At 41.9% G+C, this 20,766-nt stretch overlaps 1 protein-coding gene across 1 annotated transcript in view; it reads right to left on the bottom strand.

Annotated features, from left to right (window-relative positions):
* The window catches only part of NEK11 (NIMA related kinase 11), a 121,381-nt gene that overhangs the window by 82,537 nt on the left and 18,078 nt on the right, over window positions 1–20,766 (bottom strand). The gene's annotated exons all lie outside the window — the stretch shown is intronic.

Genomic DNA, 20,766 nt, shown 5'->3' with positions numbered 1-20,766 from the left:
ATAATTATAAAATCTGTCACTCTGTCTCTCTGCATCTGTCTTATCCTTTTTGACTCTCTTTTCCTCTCTGACTCTCTCTTTGCCTCCGCATGTGTGTATAAATACACATGCTTCTCTCTGTCTCTCAACTCTAAAATTTTCCAAATCTATCAACTTAATATCAGCAGAATCAATATCTACTTATTTTCTTTTTAAAACTATCCTTGGCATATCATACTTTATTGCTACCAGGATTTAGGAAAAGAAAAAAATCTAAAAACGTTGACAGAGGTATTCAAGCATGTATAAATGGAACAAGAGCTCATTACATCTCCAAATTATTAATTTAAAAATTGTGAGAACTAATGAGGAGTGGACCAAAACATTATCTCTTCCCATCTACAGAAAGAAACAGACTGATGACCAAACCAATTACAGTGCCACAGTGTAAACAGATTGCCGGGAGAAGCACTTTAGAGCACCAATTATGTATGCAGACAGATTCCACTGATTATAAGTGAGCCTTAGCTGTTCATTAAGCTCTGCAGGGCCTGTACTAGAAGACATTTTGCAGTAATCTTATTTAAGAGTAACTATCTATGCCTATTAATGAAAATGTATTTATAGTAGAAGCTCTCTTAATTAAAGGCCCTTTAACCAAATCCTATATTAACCAGAGCTCTGCAGTCCTTTCTAACAGATGCCAATGGCCACCTTTTTGTTGGGGACGCGGTGGCCAGCAGGTGCTCTCTGGACCACCTTCCAGTTAAGGTGTTTACCCAAGTCATAGCATCTATTCCCAAACCTGTTTATGCCACTCGTGCCCAGTATTGTAAATCTGTGACTTAAATATGACAAACTGATGAAGAATGAGTGAGTGTTGTCTCTGCTAGAAAAACTAAGTCAAATGCTTACCACAAAGATTAATAATGACAAGTTGCAAAAAACAAAATGCTGTTAAAGAAGTAATTGATAAGACAGTTCTAAAACGTTGGTTTAAAAATGTAAAAATCTAGAATTCTGAACTGAGATTGCTAAATTCTCATTCAACTTTAAAGAAGGTAAACTTGGAAAACTTAATCAACTTAACATGGGTAAGCTTATGCAAAAAAGATGAAGCGACCTCTCATCAGAGGACATCAGATGTTGGCTGCACAACAAAAATGAGAGAAAATGTACAATATGTTTTAAGTTGATATAAACGTTTTAGTTATGTCATTTCATTTTAAAATTGTTCCCTTATGTAACCAAGGACCAGCCCCAATAACACTGGACAGGGGCCATCACATTGGTTTTGTTAGGTCTTGAACTCCCTACCAAGCCCCTACTTGATAATGGAGTGGATTCTGGAGAAATTCTTGCTTGGTAACGTGTTCTATAGAGAGACTGTTCTAGCAAGAATTTGGTTAAAAATGACCTCATGTTATTAAGAGTGGCATCTCAAACTGTTTGGTATAATAAAGGAACTTGAAATGACAGAGGCGGTTGTTTTCCTGCAACTTCTAAAAATGATAAAGCCGTAAGCCAAATGACATATTCATGGTACTTTTCCAGTACTTACTGCGCCCCAGCCAATGTGCAGTTGTAAAAGTCACAGTGGTTAATTTATATAGCACGGCAATATAAAGCCTCACTCAAACTTGCAATATTCTCTTGCTGTGAAGGAACAAATGCTATCGGAAGCTTTAAGATACTTATTTTTTCTTGCAAACATCAACTATTGTGCAACAGGGCATGGGATTTTACATATAGTTACCTGAGCCCCGTCTGGCAGCCTGATGACAAGGCATAAAATCTCATTTGCCCACAGCTTAGCAGATGAAGGTAGGGCTATCAAGACAGGTGATATCTAACATAATCACCTCTGGCAGATGCGGAGATATTCCACCTTCCTTACCTAGAACTGATAGAGGAAACTCTCACTGCATGTCACATAATGTGAGAGCCTTATCAGCCAAGCAGAGTGCAGAAACTGAACAAGTCAAGGAAGCTTGCCCCTGGCTCAGTGACACTCAGCCTGTCACCCTCTCCTAAGTAACAGGACAGATATTTATTTTATCAGAACTTCAGCTGTTCAGGAGAAACTTTTTAGCAGCTGCAAAACAGGCACCCCTTCAGACTCACTCATTTTCAAACTTTCTGTTCTCTTTCCCAAGTGGCATGTTTCTTTCTAGAATCAGTAGTGAACTGACAAACTTTGGAGAGTGACTGGAAATTTGGGATAACTATAGCTAATTTCATTCCCTTCAAATTTGGCCCACCTTCCATACAAATGGGGCAGATGATATCTTTGAGAAGTTCAGGGTTATTTTCCCCAAATTTCCCTGTAGTCTTTCACATATTTCAAATTGAACAAGCAGCATAGGCTGCCTCAGGAAAAAGAGGACATCACAAACTACAGAGAATATGAGTAAAATCCCTGGCTTTTGATTTTCCAAAGGAGAGACCAAGGCCAAAGAGAAAAGATCTGAAGGAGCACCTGATCAGTGACGTGAGTGTCCTCCCTGCCCGACGTGAGAGAGACCCTCGGGACCAGATGGAGGGGAGACAAGAACATTAGGCACTGTTGAGCCCTTGAAAATAGTTCATGTCCCCCAGGCCGTGTCCTGAGGGACAGAACTCCCAGATGGGGAGAAGAGCCCCAGAGCAGAAGCCCTGCTATATTTCCAAAGCAGGAACCTCACATTTCCTTGTGTCCAGCAAGGGGTAGGAGTGAAAGAAAGGTCTTCAAGGGACAAGTAAACCAAGGGGCCTAAGAGTTCTGAAATCTCAGTGAGGAGTGCTGTGTGTGTAGTGGTGTAGTGGGCTCTGAGAATTCGTCACCCCTGCCCTTGGGTCTCCTGAAGAAGACAGATAGTAAGCAGGACAGTGTGCATAAATGTGTGTATGTGACTATGTTTGTATTTTCTAAAACTTCAAATCGAACTGGATGCTACAAAGTTAGGGTAAGTGATGTCTGAGGCCCTCCTGATGTAAGCTGCCATGACTCTCTAATTTGATCAGCAGCTACTGTACCCACTGAGGGCAAATCCACAGGAAACAGATTTTAACTGCAGCTTAAATAAGACAGTAATTTTTTTGCTTTTTGAAAAATTCAATATTCACCTGTTTAACAGATTATTAAATCTGCTCAGGACTTTCAAGGTAAGAGTTTTCATCCATCTAGCGAGGCTGCAATTATTTTAACTAATCCTTTCTTAAATGGTCAGATCTCATTTTTTTTCTAATTTACAAGGAAATATAGTGTTATTACAGAAAAATTTGAAAACAAAACATAGTCCGCAATCCACTACAGAGATCATCAGCAGTAACAATTTTGTGTACTTCCTTCACATCTTTTTGCTGCCCACTTTTTTAACACTAGAGGCCAGTTTAGACAATTTGCCTGCTATTTTTATGAGACAGTATCATAGCAGAAATCTATCATTTGTGGCTGCCCAGTGTCTTTAGACAGCCTCCGTACCTTGTAGTAGACCCCTGAGCTGTGGGTCCTGCCTTCCCTAGATAAAAACAAACAGACAGACAAAAACAATTCCTCATCTCCCACCTGCCTTGAGTTGGGGTGCCAGTGTGGGACCTAGGTTCTGCCAGTCAGCTGGACCAAGCCGGGACCTTGCCTTGGGTGTGAGCTGTGTGGTAGGACAGGGCAGGCACAGGACCTCCCTTCACTCATACAGGTGTCCTAAGAAAGAGTGTGGGCCTGGGGGCAGTGGCAGTGGGCCAATTCCAGGCTGACATTCCTGGAAATTTAGCCTCCCCTGCCCTGCAGCCTCCCGCAGCTGTGAGAGTCATCTGTGTTCAGTATAAATCCCCTTCTGCCTCAACCGTGCAGAGGGCGGCTACTCATATCTGCGTCTAGAGCCCTGACCCACGCGATTATGCGTCACAGAGCACTATGAGGTGTTCCCATGAAGCACTCACTTTGGGATAATGAAAACTGAACCTCCGAAAATTTGACTCATTTAGGTTCATTTTTATTCATTTATTTGAGTCTTAAAACTTAGGATCTTCTGAGGGATTTAGGACCTTTTATGGGTAGAAGTATCATGAGAGTGGGAAAACATCCTTTTAAAAGTAACTTAACCCCCTTTAATATGACATATAACTTTAAAACGTAAAGGGGCATGAAAAAATGGCAGTGATATTTGTTCCAAAAAGTGGCACATTAATAGAAGATGGGAAAGCCGGGAACTAAAAGTACCTAAAGGAGTAGCTGAAAAAACATTGTAGGTGTTAGTGGAGAGTATACTACAGATGGAATTTTATTTTATTTCAGTTGTTTTTCCTTCTTTCAGCAATTCAGAAACATTTTTAAGGTCTGTGGCCAGAGAAAAGGATAATATTGTTTTATGGATCATTATCATATGCCATAATCTATGAGCTGCCTTTGTTTCTAACAATTAAATCCCTGATCCCAGCTTGTTTCAGGGTAAAAACTCTGATTCATCTGATCTTTTCGTCTCCACCCCTGATCATAGGCATGTTGCAGTTTTTGGACACAGACGGAGCTCAGATGACATCACCATACAGTGCAGGGACAGCAAGACTCAGGTGCCCATGGCAGACACCAGCAACTAAGGAGCAAAATCCTTCTGCTGAGCCTGACTTCAGACTCCACACAAGGTGCCAGGCAGCCACTGCCAAATACCTTCACATCAAAAGTTCCACATTTCTGTTATTTCACCATCTACTGACTGCCTTGGGTATGCCAAACACAGTATCATGTTCTGGGGATAGAAAGATGAAAAAGATAAAACTCCTGCCCTCCAAGAAAGCTCCGTCTCATGGGGAAAGCCAACAAGTACAAAAATAGTTGAACAACTTCACGATAAATGCAATAATAGAGCTGGGGATGGGTTGAGGACCCCTAACTCTCCTTTGAGAAGAAAAAAACATAAAATCTATAGACTAGAGCCCCAGGACATTCACTTTTGCACACAGAAACTACTTTGTAGTAAGCTGAATTGCCTTCTCCCCAGGTGGATTCCAAGTAGCAAAAGAAATGAATTTATCATTCTTTACAATTTGCCCTGTATAAACCAATAGCCAGTAGAGGGACAGCTATATTTGCATTACCTGAATAGGCTACGAAAGTTAATAAGCAGGTGACTTTACAAAAAAAAGAAAACTGCTTGAGAATTTCAATATCTATATATCCTTCTTTAGAGTAACTCATGCACAGACACACACACAACCACAGTATACATTATGGAACGAAGAATGAAAATGTTACAGGGAGGGGTATTTCTTAAAAAACCTGGCAGGTTCACAAAACACTCTTTCCTTCCTTCCACCCCCCGCATCACCCCCTGCCCCCTGTCATTTATCTATCCCAATTTTTAATCAGAAAAAAGCATTTGAGCTATATATAACTACATTTTAAAAGATAATGTATCGAGCCATGCTCTGCTCTAGAGGACTCTCTTAGTTTGGGGTCCCCAGGAAGCAAACCCTGAGACAGGATTTGAGGTAGGTGATCAATTTGGGCAGTAAGAAGAGGGGTAGGAAAGTGAGGTGAAGGGAGGGGAGCCATTCAAGGGCCTGTTATCAAGCCAGTTACCACTGTGGGCAACTGGGGCTTAACTGTGGAGGAACCCTAGGGGCAGGCATAGAACACACCTCTGGGCTCCTCTGCCAGAGGGGCGGGGACCGACTCCCTCATCCACTGACTCAGGCTGCTCCTGGGAGTATCAACTCCCCCACTCTCCGCCACACTGGAGCACAGAGGCCCTGACAGCCAGGGAGGCCACAGGCAGAACTGCCCCTGCTGCAGGTGGACGCTGGGTCCACGTACAGGAAATGCTAATTGGCCAGGAGACATGGGTGGGGCCCCAACACCATCTGTCACAGGGATGAAAATAAAGGCAAATTTTCTCCACTTTAAATTCTGCTCTATTTTACCTTTACTTCTGAAGATAGCTAGGATATAGTGATTCTGAGACAAAGTGTCTGTAACACTGAATAATGAAACTGCAAATCAGTTATAACCTATAGATAAATTCCATCTCCTATGCTTCTCGAGACTTCGTTTACAAACACATTAGCAGCATATGGGAGTATTATGTACAGATAATAAGCAAAAATAACTAATAATAATACAAATAAAAATGAAGAACAAATAACAGTAGAAGTATTTCAGACATTTTTGTTCAGCAAATATGTTTTTCCTGGCTCCTGTTTAGATTATATTTTCATTTGTGGTAACAAGTTCCATGCAGTGTTTCAATGCTGGTACCATAACAAATTAGGCAGGTTGCCTTTTATTTTTAAGGAACAGAAAAGAGTAAACAGAAATTTCAGGAGCAGGAGTTCTGAAGATAAATATTGCCCAAATAAAAAGTATCTAATAATCATGTGAATTCAATGACTTTTCCCATCTGTATAAATTTAAAAAACAGAAATGGCTTGAACACACGTCTCAAGGCTGGAAACGGTGCTGGCGCTCAGTGGAGGTTCTCCACAGGGAATCTCTGGTGACAGTTCAAGAACAGAACTGGCTTCAGGACAGACTCCAACCAGCCCTTTCCCAGGGGAGCTCCCTGGAGGTGACAGAGAAGACACAAAGTGTCTAACTGCTCTACTGTGCAAAGCTCTCCTCCCAGGGCTTGACAGAGACTCCACAGCTGAGCCCAGGAATCCATGAGTGAGTGTGAATTGGTCAGCGGGGGACGAGGGGGGGGTGTAACAGAGGGCAGACTGGGTATCTGTGCCTTCATGGCCAGGCAGCCATCTCCTCCCTGTGTCTAAGTCACAGCCTCTACCAAAGCTGCTGGGACTGTCTCCTGAGAGCTCACTGAGAACAAACTGCCCTCTCCTCTCCTTCCAGCCAAAAAAATGAGTGGGTTCCCTTCACGGTGAGCAGCTTCCTGGAGCTCCTTTCCACAGCCTTGGAAAGTTCTCTTTACCACCAGGGATGTAACAGAGCCACCTCTAGCTCCCCTGAGAACCAGTGAGGGCTTTTCCCCCACCCTTTTTCTCCCACACACCTCCAGACAAGTGGTCAGGCAGTTCTGTCTTTCTTATTTATACAGACGAGCACAGTCATTAAATATTGTGGCTTAATTATTTTAAGAGAGGGTGGCTGTCTCCCCCTCTCCCCAGCCCCTGGGGTGAATCATAACTGATCTAAGCCCACCATGTAATCCTAGTCCCCTTGCCAGTGATCAGTCTAGACATGTGGTGTAATTCTGGCCTGGGAGGTGTGGGGAGGGCTCGTGATGGTTTTCTAGGAAAGATGCTCCTCACTGATAAAAAAGGGAAGCATAGGAGGAGAGTCCCCTTCCTCCATCTCTGCAACGCTATCACTCGCCTGTGACTCCTTTGACCTCGGCAGCCAGCTGGCATCCTGAAGGAACTGTCCTGAGACAACAGGCTGGGTGAAAGGAAGGCACTAAGGCCCCTGACGACTTCATCACGGGGATCTGCTCTCCCTCTGGACCTTTTGTTATGGAGATGAATCTTTCTTATTGTTTAAGCCATCTTGGTGGCCAAAGATATCCTGATACCAACACTTTGCTACAAGAAGAAAGAGGAGGCTTTTAAAGAAGAGATTAGAAGCAGAGGTGGAGGATATGGTGAACACTCCACATATTTGTACGTGCTTCAGGCTGTGAAAACCCAAAGGAAGGGAGTTAGGTTTAGCTGTGCAGTACATAAAGATTAGAACAGAGATAAGCCCCTTGAGAACAGGGGCTATGTCTTATTTCCTTAGAAAGTGCTAAGTCTCCTATTATAAACTGGAAAAGATAAATTGGTTCTTTTCTACTTGGACATTTGTATGAATCTTCAAAAAATTATGACAAAGTAAACTACAATGAACTTTACAAAACTGGATGTATAGTGAGAAAAAACTATTTGAATAAAGGACTAGAAATTATCTGTTGTTAGTGAATCTGGAAACTCAGATAACATGGGATTTCTTTAAATAATTTGAAAACAATTTTATTCGTTGATTCAAAATTCTCATGTGTCAAAAATTTTAGCAGTTATCAAAAAGTATCAAGATTCAGAAAGATTAAAATTCCACCACTGTGGGCTTCCCTGGTGGCGCAGTGGTTGAGAGTCCGCCTGCCGATGCAGTGGACACGAGTTCGTGCCCCAGTCCGGGAAGATCCCACATGCCGCAGAGCGGCTGGGCCCGTGAGCCATGGCTGCTGGGCCTGCACGTCCGGAGCCTGTGCTCCTCAACGGGAGAGGCCACAACAGTGAGAGGCCCGCCTACCGCAAAAAAAAAAAAAAAAAAAAAAAAAAAAAAAAAAAAATTCCACCACTGTTCCCTTCCTTCCCTTGGGTAGAGATATTGGAGCTGTGATAGCAAACAGGAGGTTTCTAAAATGAGGGACAACAAGGAAAAGAGGGAAGTAAAGGGCACAGATAATACAGCAATCAAAAATAAGATAAAATATACAAATAAAAAAATACTTCCCACCCCTTCTCTCTCCTCCAGTCAGTAACTCTTCTTGCCTGTTCACTTGATACCAGCCCCCGTATGCCAGCTGTTGTACTGAACTACTGTACTTTTCAAGGTACTGTGCTGTAAGATTAAACATGTTTTCTTTTAAAAAAAATACACTGAGATGAAAATGACCAAGAAAAAAAGAATTTCTAAAAGATTTGGTCCCTCTCCTCTCCTGCTCCCCCCCAATTAAGAAAACATACTTTAATAAATATACATTTTTCTATAATTCTCTGGAGATAGAAAAAATTGCTAATATAAGGAATTACTTTGTTTTACATAGTCTGAAGCTTCAAACTTAAGAAATTAAGGATGAGGTCATTAGGTATTAGAGGCACAAGGTTGATCATTATAATTTTTAGAAGGTAAAACAAAGTTCCAAGAACTGGAGGTGACGTTTATTCACATGGCAGCCTTGTAAGAAGCCTCCATCCAAGAGAAGTCTCTCTTGACTCCTCAGGGGTAAGATAGGGGCCCCTCCTCCAGGCTCCCATTGCCCCCTGTGACGTCTATTCACATAGGAGGTCCCGTACTGGCCTGTAGCCACCCAGAGCCAGCTCATAGTCCATTCACTGTGGGATTCCCAGCACCTGGCAGTATGTCTGAATGGAACCAAGCTTGCACACTCATCACCATTCAAAATTCAGCTCATTCACTACCTTCACCATAGGAACTCTGACAATTATGTCTTTTCATAGTTATTTCTTTGTCTCCATCCCCAGACTGAGAGCAATTACATTTTGTTCCTTTCTGTATCCTCGGTGTCTAGCACAAGTCTTAGCACACAGTGGATGCACCATCAACGTTTATTGACTATTACATGATCAAAATTAACACCCCACCAAGCACTGTGGTACAGGTGGTGAGAGACACAAACCCTATGTGTGATTCTTCCCTTTATGGAAGCACATCAGCCTACACGCTGGGCATCCATCAGAAAATGAAAGTTTATAAAAACTGCTTCCTAACATTCTTGCTGGAATGGCCCTTATCCAGAAGTGACTTATCCATGGGAGTTGACAGTAACACTTGCATAGACAGAGAAAAATGGCAAAAAGATATTTCATCCTGGAAATTGGTTCTGCTCAGAGGTTTCCTAACATCTCAGAGATGATAACTCCCACTGGATGACCCGGCCCATAAGAAGCACAAAGCTGCCCAGTTTCTGATCCTGTCCCCTCGCTCAACCTCTTCCCCAATCTTGGGATGGATTTTATGTATTTATAGAATTTTAAAGCTAGACAAGACCCTCAAGAGTAGATCCATCAAAGCAGCCCAACCTATTAAGGTCCTGAGGATTGAGTAATTTTTTTTGGCTGTCATTTTAAAAAAAATTTTATTGGAGTATAGCTGATTTACAATGTTGTGCTAGTTTCAGTTGTACAGTAAAATGAATCAGTTATACATATACATCTATCCACTCTTTTTTAGATTCTTTTCCCATAAAGGTCATTCCAGAGTATTGAGCAGAGTTCCCTGTGCTAGACAGTAGGTCCTTATTAGCTACTTAATTTATATATAGTAGTGTGTATATGTCAATCTCAATCTCCCAATTTATCCCTCCCCTTACTTAGCCCTTGTAACCGTAAGTTTGTATTCTACATCTGTAACTCTATTTCTGTTTTGTAGATAAGTTCACTTGTATCATTTTTTTTAGATTCCATGTATAAGCGATATCATATGGTATTTGTCTTTCTCTGACTTACTTCACTCAGTATGACAATCTCTAGGTCCATCCATATTGCTGCAAATGGCATTATTTCATTCTCTTTATGGCTAAGTAATATTCCACTGTATATATGTACCACACCTTCTTATCCACTCCTCTGTCGATGGACATTTGAATTGCTTCCATGTCTTGGCTATTGTAAATACTGCTGTAATGAACACTGGGGTGCATGTTTCGAATTATGGTTTTCTCCGGATATATGCCCAGGAGTGGGATTGCCAGATCTATGGTAGTTCTATATTTAGTTTTTTAAGGAACCTCCATACTGTTCTTCATAATGATTGAACCAATTTACATTCTCACCAACAGTGTAGGAGGGTTCCCTTTTCTCCACACCCTTTCCAGAATTTATTGTTTGTAGATTTTTTTTGATGATGGCCATTCTGACCGGTGTGAGGTGATACCTCATTGTAGTTTTGATTTGCATTTCTCTAATAATTAGTGATGTTGAGCATCTTTTCATGTGATTTTTGGCCATCTGTATGTCTTCTTTGGTGAAATGTCTATTTAGATCTTCCATCCATTTTTTGATTGGGTTGTTTGTTTTTTTGATATTGAGATAGCTGCATGAGCCATTTGAATATTTTTGAGATTAATCCCGAGTTGGTCGCTTTGTTTGCAAATATTTCCTCTCATTCTGTGGGGTGTCTTTTCACTTTGTTTATGGTTTCCTTTGCTGTGCAAAAGCTTTTAAGTTTAATTAGGCCCCATTTGTTTATTTTTGTTTTTATTTTCATTACTCTAGGAGGTGGATCAAAAAATATATTGCTGCAATTTATGTCAGAGAGTGTCCTGCCTGTTTTCTTCTAAGAGTTTTATAGTGTCCAGGACTGACTAATGTATCCAAGGTCATAGAGAAGTTACAGCAGAGCCGCCATTCACCTCTTGAAGGAGGAAACAGACCACAACTCCAAAGAACAGAATTCCATCTCAAAGTTTAACAGTTTCCCCTCTTTCATTTGTGTATAGGATCTGCAGTGTCTAGCAGCTAAGACAGCCCAAAACTTTCTCATTTTTCAAACCATTTTTCAAAGAACAAAAACACCCATCACCTGCTCTACTCATGCCCTCCTTAGCATCAAAGAAGAGAAAACGAAATGACTAGAATAATGGTCTTTCTCCTGATGAGGCACTGGTGAAGCTATGTCTGTTTTTATTAATTATCATTTGAGTGTCATGGAAAATCTTACCGATAATCAAGAGTTTGTGCCAGTTACAGAGCTCCAGATTCAGAGGTTTGGAATGAGACCACACAGAAGGGGAAGACAATGTTTCCCAGGACTTACCTTTCCTAGCATTAGATTACATTTCTGAGGTTGTCCTGGGTACCACAACCCTGCAGGTGTGACTGTGTTTGTGTGAGGGCCAGTTTTCAAAAAGCTGAATTGTGCAAAACTCACTTGATTCAAAATTGTTCAACAATGCAGTAACATGCCTTGAGAACAAAAATATCGATAACATAAGATTCAATGCAATCAATCACTCATTCACTCTATCACACTTTGAAAGGTACTGAGCTTAGAGCAAACCAAGGTCCTGTTTGTGTCAGCAAGGAAGTTAAGGAGCATGACAACGTCAGTAAGGATGTGAAAGAATAATTTACCATAGATAATAGTTTAGCTCTTGTTATGACTGTTCTATGCTCCAAATTTACAATTACTGTTAGATTAATATTCAAAATGCAAAATTCTGATACATAATTCATGTCAGGTTTTTATTTTGAACATTACAGAAAAAACCTAGAATTGCGGATTGCAATGAGATAATCAGATGTGACGCAAAGTCTACCATGAAATCAAGACGGGAACAAATTGAGTTTTAAGAAGCAACAGAAACTGATTAGCTCCATTTCCCTGACTAGGTAAAGCCAACAAATGATAAACCCTGTGTAAAGTAAAATTAAATTAAGATCCAGGCAAGAATAAAGTTGGTGCTCCAAAAATAAAACAAAGAAACAATCTAGGGTTTCAGTGAAATAAAGTCTCCTGATCTTATCTGTAGCAGGTGTTGGTTGGCCTCAAATTAACATGAAGACAGCCAAAATGGAAAAAGGTTTGTATTTCCAGATTTCAGTCTCTATTTCATCATCACAGTAATTATAACATAGGGATCTGAGCTACAAGTCTCTCTTTAACTATAGCACAAAGCAGTTGTTACTGTATTTAACTTTGAGATAGAAAGGGAGGGAATCAAAGCTCTGGATTAGCATACTCCCATTAGAGGGTTTAAGCAACTGATTCTGGGTCTTATATTTTTGCTGACTTGTGTTGAGGCTGAAAAAAATCTGTTTTTATGACCAGAAAGCCAGGGCTTAACCTACTGACAGAGCTCAAATTAGAATTCTACTAGTAGGAAGGATCCAGTTTCCCTGAATGACAGCTTATGGGTTTAGTCAATGATTTGTCACACACGAAAAAGTCACAGTGGGCTGTGTAAGGGGAGGAAGGGATGGGGGACACGGGGCTGGCCTGCCTCTGATCACACAAGGCTTCACTTCCCAGAGTCAGGAGGCTGAGGGGAGCCTGGCTAAGCCAAGTGCTCTGCAAACGTCACGGCTGCTGCTTCTCCCAGCGGTGACTGTGCCGAGCTGTCACACTTGCCCAAGGAGTCCGCAGGAGCTCGGCAGGGAGGCCAACTCCTCAGGAAACCACGCTGAGCAAAGGACACTGCAAAAGAGTCTTGAGCGCAGTTTTCCACCAGCACTGTTTCAGGAGAGTCTGGAACTTATCTGAGGATAAATCAAAGTGTTTTCATGTTCATATAATGAAAGGAAAAAGAACTGTTAGACTCATAAAGTATGATATCTGAGGAAGCCTCAAAGGAGGACACAGCATCTGAGAGCAGTCCTTCTCAAATTGCGCTGTGCACACAAATCACAGGGATCTATCTCAATACCGTCCAGGGTGGGCCCAAGACACATCTCTAACTAGGTCCCAGGCAGCAAGCACCCTGAGCGGCTTGGCTTAGCCCGGGGAGCACACTTTGAATAGCGAGCTTGGGAGTGGGGAGGGGTCAGAGGGCTGCTGGCCCTGCGAATGCTGAAGGGCCCCAGTGCTCTCGAGAGGCTGAGGGGTTGGAGGGGGCTTTGAAGAGCAGCCCAAGCGAGAGGGCCTGTGTGCCCCTCCCATTACAGGAAACATAAGAGCTCCCCCGGCAGCAAAGGTTTGGGACCCGCTGCTGGCCCAGCCCCTCACTTTCCAGATAAGGCCACTAGAAGCCAGAGAGGCTGTGAGACTCCATCACGTGCCCTCCTGAGACCATTCTGCAGCCAACACCCACAGGACCCAGAAACTCCAGTCAGGGTTAAAACACCATGAGGAAAATCACCCTTACACTTTTGGCTCACGTCCTAAAAACTGTGGTTTGTGTGGGTTACCTCTTGTTCTGTTCCCAGAAGTGATAAAGTATAGCTGCCCACTGACCCTCTGAACATGTCCTGCTACGTAGTTTACTACTTGAATGGATTTGTACTCAGCCTCATTCCACAGAGGATTTGACATAACTTATATAATAAAATAGAAAACTGAGACCAGCAAGGGTAGGTGGAAATAAGAATGAGGAAAAGAAGAACACAGATATACTGGCCAAAACTTGTTGCTATGGTTGAGCTTCACATTCAATTCCCAACTTCTTGGAATTGTATAATGATGATTATTACTATTACTATTGTTGCTGTCATTGGTGGTTATGTCGTAGGTGTAAGTCTTGCCTATTACAAGGGGGGATCTCAATCTCTGGATCCTTTGTGACATAAAGCAGTTTTCACTTTAGTCACATAGCAGTGGAGGTGTCCTCAAGGAGACATCAGTAATTCTTTTAAATAGAGCTCATTCAGAAACAGAATTCCAACTTACAACAACACTTTGATGTTGAACTTATGAGGAAACCTTCTCAACTCTTACCTCAATTCTAGTCTCTAAACTCGGTACCTGTGTACAGAGCACCTGAGCTGTGCAAGACACTCTCCTTGTCCAAGGCACAGCCTCTGCCCGTGCGGGCTTTGCAATCCAGAGGGAGCGCAGAGACAAAGCATAACAAGCTATCAGAAAGTGTCATGTACCTTAAAGGGATGAAATGAATATCCTAAAAGAGAACCAAAACCAAGATATGAGCCAATCCTGAGAAAACATCCAGCCACTAAAACAGTGACACTGGTGTTAACTGTGACAGCAGCAGGTGCCATATGAGGAGCAGTTACTTGGCACCACAGCCACTGTGCTAAGAGATTGTTACAATCCTCATTTTTGAAATGAAGAGACTGAGATACAGACAGGCTAAGACCCTCTCTTAAAGGCACATAGTTGATTGAGTGACCACACCTGGTAATAATGAAACTGAGACCCCCTCCAATTCTGAACTCTGGGCCCCTCACCACCCTGGGATCCTGCCTTCTGAGTTTATGGAGTCAGACCCAGGTGAGCTGCATGCCAAGAACACAACTTGAAGATACATTCTCTGCACCAAGGTTGATAATCTGAATAATCATGAAAAAAGGGAGAGGTGCTCTCCTGCCTCCCCCTACCAAAAAAGTACTGTTCTGATTTTCAAGAAAAGTGTCTTTCAGAAATTGTAGAGCAGTAAGCCTGACACCAATCTCTGGCCAAGTCGAAGAACTGACAAACAGACTGCTTGTAAGCATGTAGAACATGAAGCAGTGTTCAACAGAGGCTCATGTGGGCTTACAGAGAACAAGCCATACTAAGTTAACCTAATTCCTTTCTGTTAGAGGGTTATTTGAAGCATTAGTCATGGGATATCATGATTCCTGCCCATCTGATGAAGTCATGTTAACAGCTGTAAATGAGAAGAGTCTTGTGACATCCTTTAACATGGGAGAGATGCAGACTCCATGTGGACCCATGGCCGGCTGAACAAGCAACCCAAACATCGTGGAGTCTTGGGTCTCAGGCCGTTTTGCAGGTACGCCCTCTTTTAATGCCCTCGGTTCCATCCCTAACGATATCTTCGCCAACATTTTACTAACGACTAAGATGAAGATTCCCAAAAGACATATTTACCAAGTTCGCAGAAGATGCAAAGCCAGGCAGCATCATCGATAGACACAGGCTGAGTCAGTTTTCCAAAGTGATGAAAGAAGCTGAAATGTGATCTGGAAACCACCCAGGTTGGACTTGCAAAGCTAAACCTGAAGTTCTCCAGTCACAGGTGGGAAAATCAAATCCGCAAATCAAAGATGAGTGAAATGTGGCTGAAGAGTAGACTATCTCATCTATAAACATTCTGATGGTAGTGTGTGGGGAGGAGAGTAGTTGCCCCCCAAAGTTCAATACGAGAACGTAATATGATGTGACCGCTAAAAGAGGTCCTGAGACTCTAAGATCATTTTGAAATGTATGAAAGGTTTTAGCATCAATATACTTGGTTCCATCCAGCCCCTTGTGTTCAGGCCTGGGAACCTCATTTCAAGGGGTATATTGTCACCAAGAATGACAATTACAATGTTCAGGGTTCTTAAATCAGGTTACCCAAGGAATAGAGGAATGAGAGGGAACAGAGCTAATATATTTTGAGCAGTAACTTATGAGAATGTGCTAGGGATATTTCCTGTGTCATTCGCTTAATACTTATAACCATACAGAGTAGTTATTACTTTCCCCATTTTACAGATGAGAAAACTGAGAGTTTAGGTTACTGTCCAAAGTATGTGGAGAGACTGAGATACGAACGGAGGGGAATCTGACTTTAAGGCCGAGGCTCTTTCCACTTCAGGACTAATGTAACCTCCAAGCAGCAGTTGAAATATTGATAATATTGAGAAATTAGAGTAAGATAACTACATCATACAGTCCCTGTATATGCCAGGGTTCCATGCTATTTCCTTTGCCTGGGACACCCTCTCTTTACCATTTTTCTGGCAGATTCATATTCATCCTATAAGACTTGGCTCCTACGCGCCCTTCTGCAATGTCTTCTCCACCCTATAAAAATAGGGTAAGTGCACTGGCATCTAGCAGGCCCTGCAAGGGGTTGAAAGTGCCTATTTACAACCTGGTTGGCCTGCTTGGCCTGTAAGCTCTTTAAAAGCAAGAGCCGTGTCCAATTTGGTTTTTATTTTTCCTTCCTAACAGCTTTATTGAGATGTAAGTCAGGTACCATAAAATCTATTCTTTTGAAGTGTACCATTCACTGGTTTTTAGTATACTCTCAGAGGTTTGAAACTATCACTGTGTAGTTTCAGAACAATTTCATCATCCCTCTTATGGACTGAATTATGCGCCCCCCACCACCAAAATTCACCGGTTGAAGTCCCAACTCCCAATACCTCAGAAGTTCTTTAAAGAGATGATCAAGCTAAAATGAGGCCATTAGGGTGGGGCCCTAATCCAATATGACCAGTGTCCTTATAAGGAGAGAGAAAGAGACATCAGGGGCGTGCTATGGTAGCACGCAGAGGAAAGTCCACATGAAGACGATGAGGAAGCTGCCATCTACAAGCCAAGGAGGGAGGTCTAAGAAGAAACAAATCCCACTAGCACCTCAACCTTGGACTTCCAGCCTCTAGAACTGTGAGAGATACATTTCTATTGTTTAAGCCACCCAGTCTGTGATATATTGTTACAGCAGCCCTCGAAAACTAATTCAATCCCCAAAGAAACCCTTCACCCATTAGCAGTCATTCCCATCCCCATGCTCCATGGTTCCTGGCCACCACTGATCTGTGATTTCTGTCTATATGGATTTGCCTATTCTGGACATTTCATATACATGGAATCATACGATGTGGTATTTTGTGACTGGCTTCTTTCACTAATATTTTCAAGGTTCATCCATGTTGCTTTGGTACTTCATTCCTTTTTATGGCTGAGTAGTTTTCCATTCTATGGATAGACCACATTTTGTTTACCCATTTGTCAGTTGATGGACACTTAGATTACTTCCACTTTTTGGCTATTATGAATAATGCTGCTATAAACCTTCGTGTACTAGTTTTGCTGTGGAGATATGTTTTTCTTTTGGAAAACATATTCTAGGAGTAGAATTTCTGGGTCATGTGGTAGTTCTATGTTTAACATTTTGAGGAGTGGGCAGATTGGTCTGCAAAGTGGTTGCACCATTTTACATTCCCATCAGCAGTGTATAAGGTTTACAATTTCTCCACACCCTCATGGACACTTTTATTCTAGCCATCCTAGTGGATATGAAGTTATCTCTCATTGTGGTTTTTATTTGCATATCTTTGATGGCTAATGATGTTGAGCATTTTTTCATATGCTTTATTGGCCATTTGTGTATCTTCTTTGGAAAAATGTATATTCCTATTTGTATTTACTCCAGCCCCTGGTCCAAACTGGGCATACAGTGGCGACTTAATAAATAGAAGTCACAAACCACTTATAGCAGAATCACCCAGGGCTCCTAGGTCCCAACTGAGACCTACTGGGTCAAACTTTCTGGCCTCAGAATCCACAACGTCCTGGGGAGGTTTCCACCACACACTGAAGTTTGATAACTACTACCTTAACTGAACTAAAGATTCTTTAAACATCTGAAGAGCTGTGATGTATTCAGAGGTAAACATGAGATCTATGCTGTTCTAGATTGCAGGTGTGGGGCTAGTGGACAACAGTCACAGGCAGGAGGACGTCACCTCATTACGTGACATCGACTGAGCTTGGCATTTGGCTGGTCTATTTGCTATGAAAGTTGCAGGAGGGAGTTGCAATTGGCTGAGATGTAGACAGCGTGTGGTCCTTGTAGGGAAAGTACCAGGTAGATTCCATTAATTTTAAAATATTCTGCCTTATGATAACATATCCTGGTATTTGCTGTATCTAAAATGGACTGAGTCTCTACTAAAGAAGAATCTGTATGTTTTTCTTCCCTCTGGATGTTTTTTCTACGTCTTGCTTTTCTCTGATTCCCCCAGGCCCACACAAGCTATCTCACTCTAGAGACCATAATACATGTGTACTTATCTTCCTGTTGTCTGCCAGGTTTCTCGGTTCCAAGCAACAAAATAAGACTTGGCTGAGTGAAGCCCAGAAGGAATTTATTACAAACTTAGTGGGTGGGTCACAGAGTCACCAGGAATTTCAGGAGGACCAGAACAGGGACAACCTCCCTGCTGACATCACCAGCCCCGGGAACTCCATCTTGCTGCCACTGCCACCACCAGAGTGGCCTTCCTGGGCCCCTGATTCTTGATGTCATCGGCGCCTAGTCCCAAGTCCAGGGCATCAGAACACAATGTAGAATGTAGAACACAATGTTCAATCGATGGATGACTGAGTTGATAATGCATGAGTTTAATGGGCACTGGCAACCCTGGCTGCCATGGGGCATGTAAAAAAACCTTAAGAGCCCAATTCATGTCTTCTAGGAGCTTAGATTTTAGGTGAAGAGCTGCAGTGTACAAAAATTGTTGATAGGAAATAATTACAAGGTTCTCCATAACTACGGAGCACAATTTAAGGTGACAGAATATATGTGAAGCAGTGTAACTGCAGTGCTGTGGGGTAATCTGTACATCGCTGTATAACCAAGGAATAGATGGTACCTGGCAGCTCACCATCAGTCTTGGGGCACTCTAGTCACCAAAAAGACATTTTATAACCTTGTGATCTGAACCAGAAAACCTTCCAGGTTAAAGGCTAAAATGCCTTTGCACATTCTCTCCTAGGAGTGTGGGGAGGGGAGGTGGACTGGTCATGTTGAAGAATAATGACTAATACAGTTCAGACAGAGAGAGAGGGTCCAGTTGACAGAATGCCTTGAATATGAGGTTTAATTTAAATTTTGTCTGACAGGAGAGATTCAAGAGCTGTAAGATCTTTAGCAAGAGAGTGACATTATAAAAAGAGCATTTTGAAAAAATGGTTATCCTTGAGCTTGAGGAAAGAGTAGAGTCGTCCACCAGCCAGGAAGCTACTACAGACGTAAAATTATAAAGGCTTATAGTAAGGTGACAGTGGAGAATAAAGGTAAATTTTGAAGATTCTTAAGGAAGAACTGGCAGGTGACTGGCCATGTGGTGGGCAGAGAAGGCAGTCACATGTGACGCTATTTACCAGTCTTCAGAATTGGGAGTGGTAACTACCAGAAATAAAAGGATGCTTTCCATTTCATTTGCTAAATTTCAGACATTGCCTAGATATTCAAAGGGAGATTTCCTTTAGACCCTAGAAATATGAAACTGCATAACAGGTGAAGGAGCAAAGCTAGAGGTGTAGGCTTTAGGGCCATTTGCTCTCAGGTAACAGGGAAAACAAGGAAAGTAAATGGAGCGAATGTGAAACACCACCTACGCTTAATCTATCATCCTTCACCCCAGAGAACACTGTACCAGATAAACTTCAGCTTAGTTAATCATCAGAACTCTAGATAAATTGCCTCAATGAGGAAAGCAATGAAAGCCAGTTAACAAGGTTAAGACAAAGAATATTTTCTCTCATTTGAAAATGGCCTCCCAAGTCTTAATGCCTAAGATTTCACGTGAGGTTGTAAAGATACGTTCAAACAAGATGATTTCACCCTTGCTAATTATCTATAGACCCCTGGAACCAAAATAGTAACTATTGTGAAGCTATTAAACTATGCCATGGGGTCTGTCATAAGGGGGAGACTCTATTTGCTTCTCCTCCCACATGGCAATCTCCATGCTATCCTGTGCTCAAGGCTGGCTTCCTGGGCATAGGGCCTGTGCAGGCACACAGGGCGCGAAGATCGGAAGGGCCCTACACTTGGCTTAATGCTCTTTTATCACAGGCTTGAAATTCTTAATAATTTCTTAACAAGGGGCTCTGCATTTTCATTTTGTACTGGGCACCACAAAGTTTGTAGCCAGTCCCACCTATAATATTCAAACATAAAAGCTATTTATAATTGACTCATGCTAAACTAACCAATCTCATTCTTGGTCACTGGATCAATTTTGCTTTTACACATTTGATAAAGTGAGGCAGGGCTCAAATCTGTCAATTCCCTATGTGTCCATCGCTGCTGTGAATGTTCTTAACATGGAAGGGCTGTGAGACCATGGTCACAGATGAGGAAGTCAGGAAGCCATAGGAATATCTACGGGAACTGAAACATCTTTATCTGCCGATGCAAATCAGGTACTCGGAGCAACGCTACCACCAGTGGGCTCACTTAAAAATTGACTTTCTAAAGTCTGTAGAAAAGGCCAATCAAACAGGAATCAACTATGTGCACACTTTGATACAAGTGCTATTAAACACATATAACTCATACCATGTGGATAGATCTTAAGTTGGTTCAGGTCCTAAAGGGACTATATGGACGGGTTAAATGCACATTGACAGAGCTCCCATGAACGATGAGACTCTGATGGGATTTTTATTACACTTCAAGATCAGGTTTTACTTCTTGTGGGTTGCACTTCTAAAATTCTAACTTATGTCAGGGAAATATGACTATTAAGTTAGAATAGTTTTACCCTAACTCTAAGAATGTAGGTAAAAGCAAAATTAATGTATATAATAAAATTTCCTCTTGTATATGAGTCTCCAGCATCAGAAAAAGTACCTTGAAATAAAATTGAAGCAATTCATAGTAGTTTCAATGAGGTAAAATCTATTTTCATGAGGACCAAGAATAATAATGCTTCTCCTTAAAATAATCT

Source organism: Phocoena sinus, chromosome 4 (genome assembly GCF_008692025.1).
Source record: "Phocoena sinus isolate mPhoSin1 chromosome 4, mPhoSin1.pri, whole genome shotgun sequence".
In the NCBI taxonomy this organism is placed as follows: Eukaryota; Metazoa; Chordata; class Mammalia; order Artiodactyla; family Phocoenidae; genus Phocoena; species Phocoena sinus.
Note: the sequence above shows the minus strand (reverse complement) of the source record. Positions and strands in the feature narration are given on the sequence as shown.